The 13,965-nt window shown below is 45.8% G+C and overlaps 2 protein-coding genes across 3 annotated transcripts in view; both read left to right on the top strand.

Annotated features, from left to right (window-relative positions):
• The window catches only part of LOC128136236 (zinc finger and BTB domain-containing protein 5-like), a 450,489-nt gene that overhangs the window by 192,076 nt on the left and 244,448 nt on the right, over positions 1–13,965 (top strand). The window lies entirely within an intron of this gene.
• Positions 918–13,965, top strand: part of LOC128136239 (E3 ubiquitin-protein ligase RNF38-like) — a 218,132-nt gene continuing 205,084 nt past the window's right edge. Inside the window, exon 1 of the mRNA XM_052775485.1 lies at positions 918–1,065. The gene's annotated coding sequence lies outside the window, so the exon portion shown is untranslated. The remainder of the gene's footprint in view (positions 1,066–13,965) is intronic.

Below are 13,965 nucleotides of genomic sequence, written 5' to 3'. Positions count from 1 at the left end.
CACAAAGGCGGATCTAATACATGGACAGGCACCCGCGGGGAATCACCCCCCTCTCACCCCCCTCTTCCGGTCAGGGCCGGGATTGAGAAATGGACCTTGCCGTCTTGTACGAGGGGGACCAAGACGGCAGAGGAAGTCCCCGAGACGGAAGGGCGGGGGGGGGGGTGGACTTCACTAATTCGGATACCCTTTTCTTTCGCTCCTCTGGCGTAGTGCTGTTATTGTTAGCAGGGCGGAGGTGGGGGAGGTATAATAGCCTTCTATGCTTGCCTTTGTTTTCTCTCTTGCACTGAGCCCTAGCCCTTTGAGTCGTGAGGCACAGCTAATCATCTCCCCTGCCGAACTAGCAGGCTCAGCCCCCGCCCAGTGCCCCTGAGTCCGTACCGGGGGACAACGAGCAGTGGCAGCCCCCTTTGCCCCGCCGCTGCTACTTCGCAGGGGAGAGGAGACTGAAAGGAAGTTTGTTGCCGTGCCCCACCACCCCTCGTGCGCTGTCTGGGCAGTTGGGACCCCGTCTGCTACCAACTGCTTGGGGGCGGGCGGGGGGAAGTGATGCCGATCGCCGCCAACTCGCAACCTTGCGCTGTGCAGCTTGACTCCCGCCTCTTTCCTTCCGCCTGCCTGCGGAACCACGACCGGGAATCCGCAAAGTCCGGGGAGGACGGCGTTGAAGATCGATCGGATCCCCCTTCGCCAGGTGGGAGAAGCGAGTAGGGGAGTTGGGTTCACCAGCAGATTGGTGGCTCCTTCCGCCGTCTCCCTCCCCCCTCCTCCTGCGCTGTCGCCCCCCCGCCTTCTCCTCGTCCCCCCTCCCCCATCACTGCCGCAGCTGTCGCCTCCCCCCCAGCTCCCTTCCTCCTCCTGGAGGCCCCCCCGAATCCACTCCAGCTTCCTCAGCTTCGCCATGAACGGGGGGCGCCGCTCATTTCCATCAGCCGCCTCCCCTCACCCTCTGCCAGCAGCCGCCTCCAACCCTACACAGGCCGAGCCTCCCGGACCAAGGAACTCAGAGCCAGGGCAGAGGCAGACACGTCTCCGCCCCGGGCACCAGAGCCCCTGTGTCAGGTAAGCCGTGCGTGTGAGGCGGGGAAGTATTTCGGGGCGGGGAAGGCTATCCCCCCCCCCCGACTACCCCTTTGTTCATCTTCTCCCCCAGAGGTCCCAGAAGTTGACACCCTCCGCAACACTTCAGTGGAGTTATGCCCGCCCCGCCGGGTATGTTGTCCCCCACGGGAGACACGACGGGTGTCTGGACGCCAGGCGGTAAAACACCCAGGGATGGGGGGAGAGACCAGAGTTGTGGTATCGCCCTCCATCTCGTTTGGGGTGTCTCTGCCCTCAGAGCTTGTGACCTTCTTGAGTGGTTGCCCTCGGGTGCCGAGTCCCCGGGGGGTGACACGAGAGCAGCAGCGCACACGGGGGAGACGTCGGGGCTCCCGGAAAAGGGACTGAGCCAAAACTCTGCTAGGGTTATACTAAAAACAAATAAACGTTGGGGCTCTTGGTTCAAGTTTTGCTACCTCCTGGCGAACAGCTGAAACTTTGGAATGTATTGGGGGTAAAGAGAAACAGGACTCACCAAGACCGGGGGTTTGTGGAGTCTTCAGGACTGTGTTGAGAAGCCATTTCCTTCTCTGCATATTTTCTCCTTGTATTCTGGTGTTGGAATCGTTGAATGGACTGGACTGCTGGAGAAAGTTTCTGAACTCTCTTTCTCCGCGTGGCTCAAAGGGGTGCATGGGTCTTGCCACAGAGCCCGAGTTGGGTGTTAGGATAGAAGCATTTAAAGTTATTCCATCCATTGAGACATTTCATATATATTTTTTTTCTCTTAGCATCAGATGTGGCATTATAAATTATGCTGTTGGAGAAGAAATGCTGTAATTAAATTTGAGAGGGCACATTCATTCTTAGTATAATCATTGTTAATATAGTATCTGTGCTGTCCTTTGTATTTCCTAGCCTGTTGGTATAATGTTGGTTTTTTTTAATTTGAGATTACTGGTTTTTACTGTGCTTTTAATATGTCTGTACTATCATATAAAATTTTGTTGTATTCTGAATAATACCAGGGCTGTGTAACTTGGATTGTAGTTACTCTGTTTAGCTGATCCTCCAAAATATGTGAGATTCAGTGATTGTCTATGGTTAGCTCTGATCTCTTTGGTAAAGAAACAGCCCCCTAATACAGCTAATCTGTTGATAAAAGTAGTAGATAGCATAAGTGTATGTGTGATGTACTCTATACTTAATTTCCTTAATGAGTAGCTGGCTGCTTGCCTTCTTACTGTCCTATGGCTTTATTGGTATTGGAAAGTGAATTGACACTTTGTGTAAGCATCAGGTATTTGATTTTTAGAATATTTATTTTGTGGGGAAACTTGCAGTCCTTCGGGAGTGGCATTCATTTCCAAAATTACATGCATATATAAATCCAAAAGCAGCCCCTAGCTGGTTGACTACTTTTTTCCTTTACTGTCTGCGTCTTTTGAAACTATTATTAAGACTGATATGGTTTCTTAAATTCTTGTATATGTTGGTAACTCCAAAATGCTGGGAAAACATCATCTTATGGAAACCCTATCTTTCTTCTTAATAATCTCTGTATATTGGCCATTTGACACCTGACTTTTTAAGTGTCAGGTCCATTTCCTGTTTAAAATGGTTACATGATGATATCCCCCTGAGGAACAGCTTTTGACCACTCAATTCACTTTTATTTTGGAGCTATGATGTTTTCAAGACTGAGGCCCTAGCACTTAAGTTTATGTGTTTATTGTTAAACGTGGGAGTTCTCTTCTAGACTGCGCTGGGATTTCCCACATGATTAAATTTTAAACACAGCTGTGCTTTCAGGATTGGGGTCTTAGATGTTTTTTCACCATTGTTTCCATATGGCAATAAGAATAAGAACTATTATATATAGATATAATATATTAAAAACCTATATAACTACATATAATAACCATATCTATAACAGGTTTTATATATATGAAGTTAGTAATTATGCATTGGTGCAGGGAGCACAACAAACAATGAGATATCATTCTTTGGGATCAGAATATGGAGAAATAGACTAATTAGTCCTTTCCTAGAATATATTTGTAACTATGCTTATGTCTTGGGGAGTTACTTAGATGACTTATGGAAGTCTGTAGTATGGATGTTTATACCATTAGAAATCTTACTCTAAAATTAGATATATTTTATACACAACAGGGCTCACCACTTCCCTTGGAATTTGTGATTGGAAATGTTTTAAAGGAATACCATGTTAAAAATTTAGAAAGAATTTTATTTTTTACATTTGAATTGGTTTATATATTGCAGAAATATCTGTGTATGTGTATTGGAGATCACTTCTTATATAGCTATCTCTCCTCCCCAGTTACGTGGACCTTTCACAAAAGATGATATTTAACAGAAAAAAAAAATCTTCTCCAGATATAAGTGATCTCAGGAAGGGAAGTTTTACTTGACAAAAGTTAATTTCAATTCTGCTGTTTAGAAAATTGGACATTCTTGGTGCAGTTGAACAGCTCAGGTTGAAGTTTGATCCAAATTCCTCTCCTAGCTCTCCCACACTTCTGATAATCTCATAATAAAATTGACTTAGTGTATTACTGTGAAAGAAAAGGTTTTACATTGCCTGTGACTTGGAAACTCTTAGGTACAGTAAAGAAATAGAACCTTTATCGCTTGTTCAGTTCATCACAGTCCTGGTAACTGTGTATCAAGATCTTGCCGTTGGATTAGGGGGAGTTCACTTTCTTTCTTGGCTTTTGTCTGAAAAGGGATGGAGCTTTGGGAGGTTGTTCAAAAGTTTTGGTCTTCATTAATGCAGATCCTGTGCTAAACATTCAGATTTTGAGCAATCTCTGTTAGAGATGATGTTGCCGTCAGAAAAACTTGTTTGCAACTATGGCACTTGGAACAGATAGGACCAGTTTGTTCAAAGAGTTTAGCTCCTTTGGGTACCAAAATTAAATGGTTAGGTTTTACAATGTGTTCGGATCCTCATAGCAGATGAGCAGATCATTGTTAGTTATAATTTCAAACTTCTATAAAGTGTATGTGTATTACTGTCCTGGTTTCAGCTGGGATAGAGTTAATTGTCTTCCTAGTAGCTGGTAAGGTGCTATGTTTTGAGTTTCAGTATGTGAAGAATGTTGATAACACTGATGTTTTCAGTTGTTGCTCAGTAGTGTTTAGTCTAAAGTCAAGGATTTTTCAGCTTCTCATGCCCAGCCAGCGAGAAAGCTGGAGGGGCACAAGAAGCTGGCACAGGACACAGCCAGGGCAGCTGACCCAAAGTGGCCAACGGGGTATTCCATACCATGTGACGTCACATCTAGTGTATAAAGTGGGGGGAGTAGTGGGGGCGGGGGGATCGCCACTTGGGGACTAGCTGGGGTGTCGATCGGTGGGTGGTGAGCAATTGCACTGCGCATCATTTGTACATTCCAATCCTTTTATTATTACTGTTGTCATTTTATTAGTGTTATCATTATCATTATTAGTTTCTCCTTTTCTGTTCTATTAAAACTGTTCATATCTCAACCCACGAGTTTTACTTCTTTTCCCAATTTTCTCCCCCATCCCACTGGGTGGGGGGGGAGTGAGTGAGCGGCTGCGTGGTGCTGTAGTTGCTGGCTGGGGTTAAACCACGACAATTATGATCTGCGATTAATCTTCTAGTGTTAAGGAAATGTAGATATTTTACAGACCAAATCAGGTGGTGTGTAGATGGGGGAGAAGAAATTATTCCTATCCCACCCCCTACCCTGGGAAAAGACCATTTCGGATCTGTGAAAATTATTTAGTGCATTAAAATATTTGCTACCAGGGAATGAGTCGTGCACCTATTTGTGGAATCAGGAAGTTGAATTTTTTTGATGTTGCTGAAAATCCTGTTAGTCATATTCTTGAAAACAAGTTTTCCATTTTTGCCAGAAGGTAAAATAACAAGATCAAGACTATATTATTAAACCCTCTTCAAATTTTGGGAGTAACTAAACAGTAACAGTAACAGCTAAACATATTTTACAAGCAGTGTCCACAGAGATAGACACAGAGACACACTTACATGCACAGACACATGCACATTCATAGAATCATAGAATAATTTAGGTTGAAAGGGACCTCCAGAGGTCATCTAGTCCAACCTCCTGCTCAGAACGAGTCTAATTAGATCAGGTTGCTCAGGGCCTTGAACACCTCCAAGGATGGAGACATACTACAACCTCTTTGGGCAACCTGTTCCAGTATTTGACCACTTTCATGGTAAAAATCTTTTTTCCTAATTGGAACTTCCCATGTTCCAACTTGTGTCCATTGCCTGTCTTCCTATTGCTGTGCACCTCCAAGAAGAGACTGACTCCATCTTCTCTGTATCCTCCAATCAGGTAGTTGTGGACACACACAGACACTCATGTACACACACACAGAGGAGGACACTTGTGCGCATCAACACACACAGAGGAGATGTATACAGACACAGACAGATGGAGATGCACACACACAGAGGAGGACACTCATGCACATGTACACACGGAGGGAAACACTCATGTGCTCACACAGGGAGACACTTGTGCACACAAACACAGGGAGAGTTGCACATGCACACAGGAGGCGTATGTGCATACGGGGAGATACACACAAACAGAATAACAACTTCAGGCAACTTAAAGAAGCCTCAGGTCTGCAGGCCCTGCTTATTATGGGGGACTTCAACTACCCTAATATTTGTTGGGAAAGCAACGCAGTGGTGAACAAGCATTCTAAGAGATTTCTTGAATGCGTTGAGGACAACTTCCTAATGCAATTGCTGGATGTGCCGACTAGGAGTGGTGCTCTTCTGGACCTACTGCTTACAAATAAGGAAGATTTGTTTGGAGATGTGACTGTCAATGGCAGCCCTGGCTGCAGTGACCATAAGATCACAGAGTTTGAGATCCTAAGGGGCATGAGGAAGACAAGTAGCAGAATAAAGACCTTGGACTTCAGAAGAGCTGATTTCGACTTGTTTAAGGAACTGTTATGAGGGATCCCATGGAAGTCTGCTTTGGAGGGCAAAGGAGCTCAGGAGTCCTGGGAGATTTTCAGAGACAGCCTCCTCAAAGCACAAGAGTAGTCCATCCTCCTAAGCAGGAAAAGGAGTAGACATAACAAGAAACCAGCCTTGTTAAACAGTGAGCTACTGAGAGAGATCAAATGCAAAAAAGGAAGCATATGAGAGATGGAAAAGGGGACAAACTCCCAAAGAATATAGAAATATTGCTTGGGCATGCAGAGATGCAGTTAGGAAGACAAAAGCTCAGCTGCAGCTCAAACTGGCAAGAGATGTCAAGAATAACAAGAAAGGCTTGTATAGGTATGTTTGTAGCAAGCGAGCATGTATGCATGAATGTTTCTCTCTGCACACATATGTGCGTGTCTGTCTCCCTCTCATAAAAAAAGTCTAGGTTGGAAGTGACCTCTGGAGATCATCTGGTCCAACCTTCTGTTAAAAGCAGAGTCTTAGATTAGGTTATCCAGGATCCTGTCAAGCTGTCTTGACTATTTCCAGCTCAGCAGTTTAGCTAGTTTTCTACCCATCTTGTGGTCCATCTATCCAGTCTGTATCTTACCAACTTGCCAACAAGGATGGGGAGGGAGACCATGTCAAACACCTTGCTAAATTCGAGGTACTGCTCTCCCCATATCCACTGAGCAAATGCACGTGCAATAGGAGAGGAGGACACTCATGCACATACAAAGGGAGAAACATGCCCTCACACATGCGGACAGAGGCACTTGTGCACGCTTGCTCACAGAGGCTGACACAGGAAGACACCCGTATGCAGACACACGCAAAGGGAGACACACATGCGACAGAGAGGGACACAGAGGGAGACACGGACACATGCACAGACACAGATGGAGATGCTCACGCACACAGAGGGACAGATGTGTGCGCACACACAGAGACACTTAGATTCATACAGACATAGAGGGAGACACCCTCACCCCCCCCCCCGCACGCACAGAGGACACTGATGTACATGGACACAGAGGGAGATGCACACACTCAGAGGGGGAGATGTGCACACACAGAGCATGCACACAGAGTGAGACATGGATGCACACATATACAGGGAGATGCACATGCAGAAGGAGATGCACACAGACACAGGGAGACAGATACACGCACACAGACAGGAAGATAGGGAGATGTGTGCACACAGAGGGAGGCACGCACATAAACATACAGGGAGACAGTCATGAGTGTATGCACATGGACACAGAGGGAGATACTTGTGTGTGCACACACATGCACATTGGTAGATACTGATGCATGCTCACACACAGGAAGACATGCATGTGCACACCCCCACAGAAGGAGACGCTCAGATGCATACGTATACACATACACAGATGCACAGCGGAAGACACTCACACACGTGTGCACACACACAGCTGGAGATGCACACACATATACCATCATCTCTTCCCCTGTCCTGATTTTCCTGTTGGTATCAGTGTACAAATGCTACTGAAAATGCCCTGGGTTTGCCTGTATGCAGCTGAAAGGCAATTCAGGCCTAACATCTTGTAGTTTTTATGGTGAGGGTATGTCTGGTAATCCTGTCTCAGTTAAAATGACTGATAACAGACACGATAATGATAACTCAGTGTACAGTACAGCCTCAGTTCAGTGAAATGCAATGACACGCAGCAAAATGTAGCTGTCCTGTGTCTAAAAGCAACAACGCAAACATATTTAACTAAGTGACTTGAATTCAAACTCTTCAGTTGCTCTTTGTAGTTGAATAGATAGTTATATTTCTTTAGCTCAGTCCATGTCCTAACACTTCCCTTCTATGTCTGCATTATTTTTCCATATTGGAAATGATGCTACAACACACATGTTTTCATGCCTATCTTAAAGTAGCATCACAGACACTCAAAAATGTGTTGTTTGTGCTGTGGGCTATTTCATTCCAGGGTAAAATTACTTAAAATATATTGCCTGCTTCTTTTCTTGTATTCTTCCTGCTTTATGTGGGGGTTGTGCTTTGGGACAGCTGGGGAGACCGAAATTTTATGTCAGAAGTTTTATTTATATGGTGTTAAAAAGAATGATTGCTTTGTCACTGAAAGGAAAGAATAATGCTTTATCAGGGTACTAGTAAGTGTGACTGTGAACATACAAACCCTTGGAAAATCTGAGATAGCTTTTTAAAAAAAAGCTTTTGCTCTTCTTTTCATGCTGCTTCTACCCCCTTTTCTTCACCCTCAGCATTACCTTGGTAAAATGAAACCTGCATGCACATATAATCTTTTTAACCTATGTTGTCCGAGAAAAAGGTTTTAAATCTTTTTTTTTTTTTCCTCAAGATTCTTGCACTTGAAAACAACTCATCAGGTCTTCTTATATGGTATCTGCTTCATATCAGAAGTTCAGATAGAAAGATGCCAGCTAAACATAGAGCTGAAAACCTGAATGAGATGCAAGATGTAGGGGGGGAGCCACAGATCTGAGTCTGGACATCCTGCCCTGTCCCTCAGCAAGGTGGTCATCTGGCAATAGTTACTGGCAGCAACCATCACAGACCACATGCTGGTCAGAAGCCTGACTGGGGAAGGATTAGGAATGTTTTCAGTGTGACTCTAAGGAGATGATTTGGAATGTCTCACTTGGAAGAGAGGAGAGAAGGATGATGCTGCAAAACCATGGAGGGATGCTCTGACTACACTCCCTCCTCTTCAAACAAGAAAGCAAAATGTCAGGGAATGTCTTAAAAATTTTGTAGTGAAGCTCCCTTCATGTGAACATGCTGATGTTGAGGTGCTACTTTCCTCCCACTTTTGCTTATCTCTTGCTTTTTTCTTTAGATGCCTTTTGGTTGAACTCTCTTATGTTTGTTCTACAGTAGTGGTTTTGGGTTGGTGGTTTTTTTTTTTTCTCTGTGTGTGTGTGCGTAAAGTGCGGTAAATATCTATTTGGTTGTTAGAGCTCCCTGTCTGTGGAAAACATTTTCTCACTGTTGAGGGGAAAATTATTGGCTGTTGTTCTTGTGCTCTGGCAATCTAAGATACAGCTTTCTTTTAGAAGTTACTTTATTTGACAAGTAATGTAGAAGGAAGAATGAGTACTTTATTTCGGGAAAGAAGCGGGAAGTGGTTTTGAAATTTGGTATTTTCAGGAGGTTTTTGAGTACGTATCGTGTTCTTGTTTTCTCATCTTCTCAAATGCACACACATGCCCCAAATGTTCATTCTTAAAACACTGTCTTCCCCAGACCTTTCTCAGTTGAAGGGATTGATATCATACCTGTTATCACCTAGGTCGCTGTTCCCAGAATCACTGCCATCTTATTTAGGTTGAACCTCTGCCTCTCAGCTTTCATTCAAACCCTTGCTAATCATGGTCTGTGTGAAAAGGGAACCTTTATCATCAGTCTATAGGTGATAAAGCATTTCAAGACATTTCACTAATTTCTCTTGTAATGGCTAATCTTCTGCATCCACACAGATAACCTGTGTCCATTGCAGCGTTGTCCAGCACCTGGTATGGTTTTGTTGGGAATCTTTCCTCTGTACATAGAGAGATGATATGATTTGGCTTTCATAGTTTGGAAATTTTTCTTAACAATCAGCCTTCAGTAAAGCATTGCAATATTTCAGACTTCAAAAATGAGCCAGTCCATCACTATGAACTCGCCTGGCCATCTGGACTGTTGTCTGACCCTGGTTATTGTCACCGGACCTGCTCTGCTCTCCTCACCCAGGTAGGCCCTGGCCTGCCTTGCTGTTACCCTTGTCTCCCAGCTTGCCCTCCCTCACAAAGGAGTCACTCTTACTGTTCCCTGAGAATTTCATAGCCTCTCTCAGTTAACAAATGAGAGGGAGCAGAACTGGTCATGTACGTAAGCTAGTGTGTAATGGCATGATGACATGAATGGGCATTCTTTATCATTGCTAAAGCCCTGCCTACTTTAAAATGAACATTTAGACTACCTACTCATCAAGTGGGGTCACTTTTTAACCTTTAAGAGACTGCCTTAGGTACTGAAACACCTGTCAGGGAGCAGCAAGAGCAGGGCTGCCCCCTCAAGGAAGGCAAGCCAGAAGCTGAGAGCAGCCACAACACAGGCCAAGCAATGACCTCACCAACAGGGCACAGTCCCACAGCACTAGAGCCAGTGTGGTGACAGCAACAGGTCCTATCAGTAATCCAGGGAGTCAGAGCTGCAGGCTGTGGGACCAGGGGGGGCTGCAGTGATGCAGAAATCCTGGGGTGGCCTTACATAATTTCTCATTCTTAGAGTAGTTAGTGACTATGTTTCCCATCCAATTTCTCCATTTCATCCAGGAGGATCGTGGCTCAGGATCTGTCCATGCTGCCCCCCCTTCCCGCACATACCTTTCCATCGATTTCCCTACCCGTTCCAAGCACCCATCTGCTTCCCCCAGAGGGCCTTTTCCCTCTGTAACCAAACCCTCCTTCCCAGACATACTCATTTAGTCTGCTGACTTCAGATCAGGATCCTGCCGACTATGTCAGATGTTAGGCACTGATTAGCAAAATGCCATCCTGACTAGAACAGGCACTGATATGGTGATACCAGGATGCTTGACCCATCCTGTCAGAGTGTTCTCCTGCTAGCTAGGGAAAGCAGCCCCCCCTTCCCTCCCATCCTCCTGACCACAGAAAAAGGTTTGATTTGCATGGCATGGTCAGAACAACAGGCTTTGTTTAATGTCTTGATTTAGGCTGCAGTGATCCAGTGCAGGGCTGTCCGGCAGGTGCCTCCAGACAGCCCTGATCCCATGATTTGCATAAATTACTCCTTTTCCCATGTCTTCACCCTCCTTTTCACTGCCCTCATACTTCTGTTGCAGGAAAAAATCTGGTGAACCCATGTAGTTTAAATCAAATCAGGATCCAAATGGTTTTATTGATTTATTAATGACATAATTAGCCAGTAATCAGTGAGCTATACATTCAGGATCTATATCAGGAATTCAGCAGATAAAGCACAATACCACACACTTACAAAATATTAATAAACACTTAAAAAATTTTAAACACCCTTCTATAACTAATCCCAAGAGGTTCTAATCTCCCCCCCCCCACACACACACACATTCACACGGTTATATGCACACCCTCTCCTGGGAATGCGGATACTTCTACTTGCATACACTTCCTGTGGGAGATGTGGGTGATCCAGCTTTATGTGAAGCCATGCTGCTCCCTACATTCCTGGTGAGAGAGCACCCCACGAGGTCACATACACACACCAAAGGTGTGGGTCCCTACCTGCTGCATGCACCCTGTACCATCAGTGCACTAGCTAGAATGCAGGCTACTCATAGCGTCCCACAGGGAGGCTGCTCTGTCAGGCCTAGGCAGAGGTCATGATGTCTGCAGGGTGACTTTTGGCAGTGTCAAACCAGGTTTTGATTCCTGCTTTATTCCCACTGTTACAAATTTTCATGCTCCTTTTATACTTCTTTTCGAGCTGACGCCTTTTTTTCAGAACTCTCTTGCTAATTCACTGGTTACTGCTTAATTTGGCTCATGGTCATCTTAAGCAAGCTTCCTCTTCAGCCTCATCAGCTTTTGGGCAAACACTCTCTCAAACAGTTTTGGGTATTATATTCATGCACACTATTTGCACTCACATTCCTCTCTTATCAGCTGTTAGTATCCAAGCCATTTTGCCAAGAGATGGCTGTGTGGATTCCCCCACTTAATGCCCCTCTCCTCCCATATAAACAATCACCCCTAATCACGTTTTCCCTGTTGGCCCCAGTTTTACTACATCTGTACCCAAATTTGGTATTTCTGATACCAGTTCCAAGGCATTCATGGCCATATATGTTATTACTGATACAGTTACCCAAGCACTGCTGGCCTTGCAAGATTCCACTCCCCAAAAGGCCCCCCGATGCTCCCCTTAGGTGTCTCCTCCTTAACCCCATATGAAATCCAGCCATCCCTCATGGCGCTGCCTGTAACTTCTCACACTATTTATTGACGAGGAGAAGCAAGAGCAGAACTGCTCTATGAGGGGGGAAAAAAAGAGTTAAAAACAAAGGGCAATTACAGAAAAGGCAGGGGCAATGACCTAACCAACCAGGATACATCCCCACAGTATATGAGGAGGGTGAGCACAGCAGGAGTGGTGATAACAACAGGTTCTATCACAGGCTGGCAGTGGAAGGGGTCTGTGTGATGAGGCTTCAGGAGGGAGACATGAACAACTGGGTGAATCTTCCGGGATCATGGGAGCTCCAGGCAGTAGGTAACTGGGTTGATTTGGTCAGCCATGGTGAAAGGCCCTAAATAACCATGGTCCAGCTTGGCAGATGGTCAGGCAGTCTGGATGTGCTTGCTGGAAAGCCAAACCCAGTGACCAATGGAGAAGGCTGTGGCCAGGCAACACCATCTGCCTGCTTGCCTCTTGTAGGCACTTTTGGCTTTGCCCAGCTGGGTTATGAGAAGGATGTGAATTTGCTGGAATTGTACAAGCAGGTCACCAGTTGCAGCTGCTGTGGTTGGATGACTCTGGGGGTGGAAATCAAAGTTAGCAAAGAATGGGGTCTGCTCTGCAGATGCAAGGACGTTATCGTTGTAAGCAAACTCTGCCAATGGGAGGAGGATGACCCAGTCATCTTGGAGAAAATTGTTGTAACACCAGAGATATTGTTCCAGGATCTGATTCACTCTCTCTGTCTGCTCATTGGTCTGGGGGTGGTGAGAGGGCGAGAGGCAAGTTTGTATGGGGAAGAGCCCCACAAGCTCCTTCCAAAATCTGGCTGTAAACTGCTGACCTCCCCCCCTTCCCCCAGTCAGTAATGATGTTGTCTGGGAAAGGCTATGGCATCAGAAAATGTGCTGTAGGAAGTCGGGCAGTCTGTGGGCAATTTCCTGAGGGGAACAAAGTGAGCCATCTTAGTGAAGAGGTCCACGGTTGCTAGGACAGCTGTGTTGCCCTGTGAGGGGGGCAGGTCTACTATGAAGTCCATGGACTGTGGCCCGTACTGTGGGCCACCAGTAGGTCCAGGTAATCAGGTGTTGTATCTTCCATCAGCCCATGCATCTGGCTGCAGGTACATGGCGGCATTGATGGAGGACCTCTGCTTGCAGCAGTCTCTGAAAGATGTACAGCTTCTTCCCCCAATACAGGCAGCCGTCCTGTTTTTGCAGGCTAAGTTAGGCTGTGCCAGCACAATGCTTTGCTAGAAGTGTGCCATTTGCAGTGGTTTCTCTAACTACTGCAGTGAGCTCATCCTCTGCTGCGGTGGTGACGAAGTGTCTGAGTCCCCCTTCCATGACAAGGCATTGGCCTTGCCATTCTGCTGCCCCGGACGTTAGGTGAAAATGAAGTGAAAGTGCAAAAAGAAAGAGGCCTAGAGGGCAAGGCTGGGAGAGAGACACGTCATCCCTCAGTGGTAGTCCAGGCTATGGTGGTTGGTCAGCAACACTGTTGGGTCTTTTGCCCCCTTGAGGAGGTGAAAGGCAGCTTTGATTGCCAGGAGCAACTTAGAATCATAGAATCATAGAATCATAGAATCATTTAGGTTGGAAAAGACCTCCAAGATCATCAAGTCCAACCATTAACCATGCCCCCTAAACTATGCCCTGGAGTACCCTGTCCACTCGCTTTTTGAATACCTCCAGGGATGGTGAATCAACCACTTCCCTGGGCAGCCCGTTCCAATGCCTGACAACCCTCTCAGTAAAAAAATTTTTCCTAATATCTAACCTAAATCTCCCTTGCCTCAACTTGAGGCCATTTCCTCTTGTCCTATCTCCAGCCACCTGACAGAAGAGACCAACACCCACCTCACTACAACCCCCTTTCAGGTAGTTGTAGAGAGCGATAAGGTCTCCCCTCAGCCTCCTCTTTTCTAGACTGAACAACCCCAGATCCTTCAGCCGCTCCTCATAAGACTTGTGCTCAAGGCCCC

This window comes from Harpia harpyja, chromosome W, assembly GCF_026419915.1.
Source record: "Harpia harpyja isolate bHarHar1 chromosome W, bHarHar1 primary haplotype, whole genome shotgun sequence".
Taxonomy (NCBI): Eukaryota; Metazoa; Chordata; class Aves; order Accipitriformes; family Accipitridae; genus Harpia; species Harpia harpyja.
The sequence above is the reverse complement of the archived record's forward strand: the minus strand, read 5'-3'. Positions and strand labels throughout refer to the sequence as shown.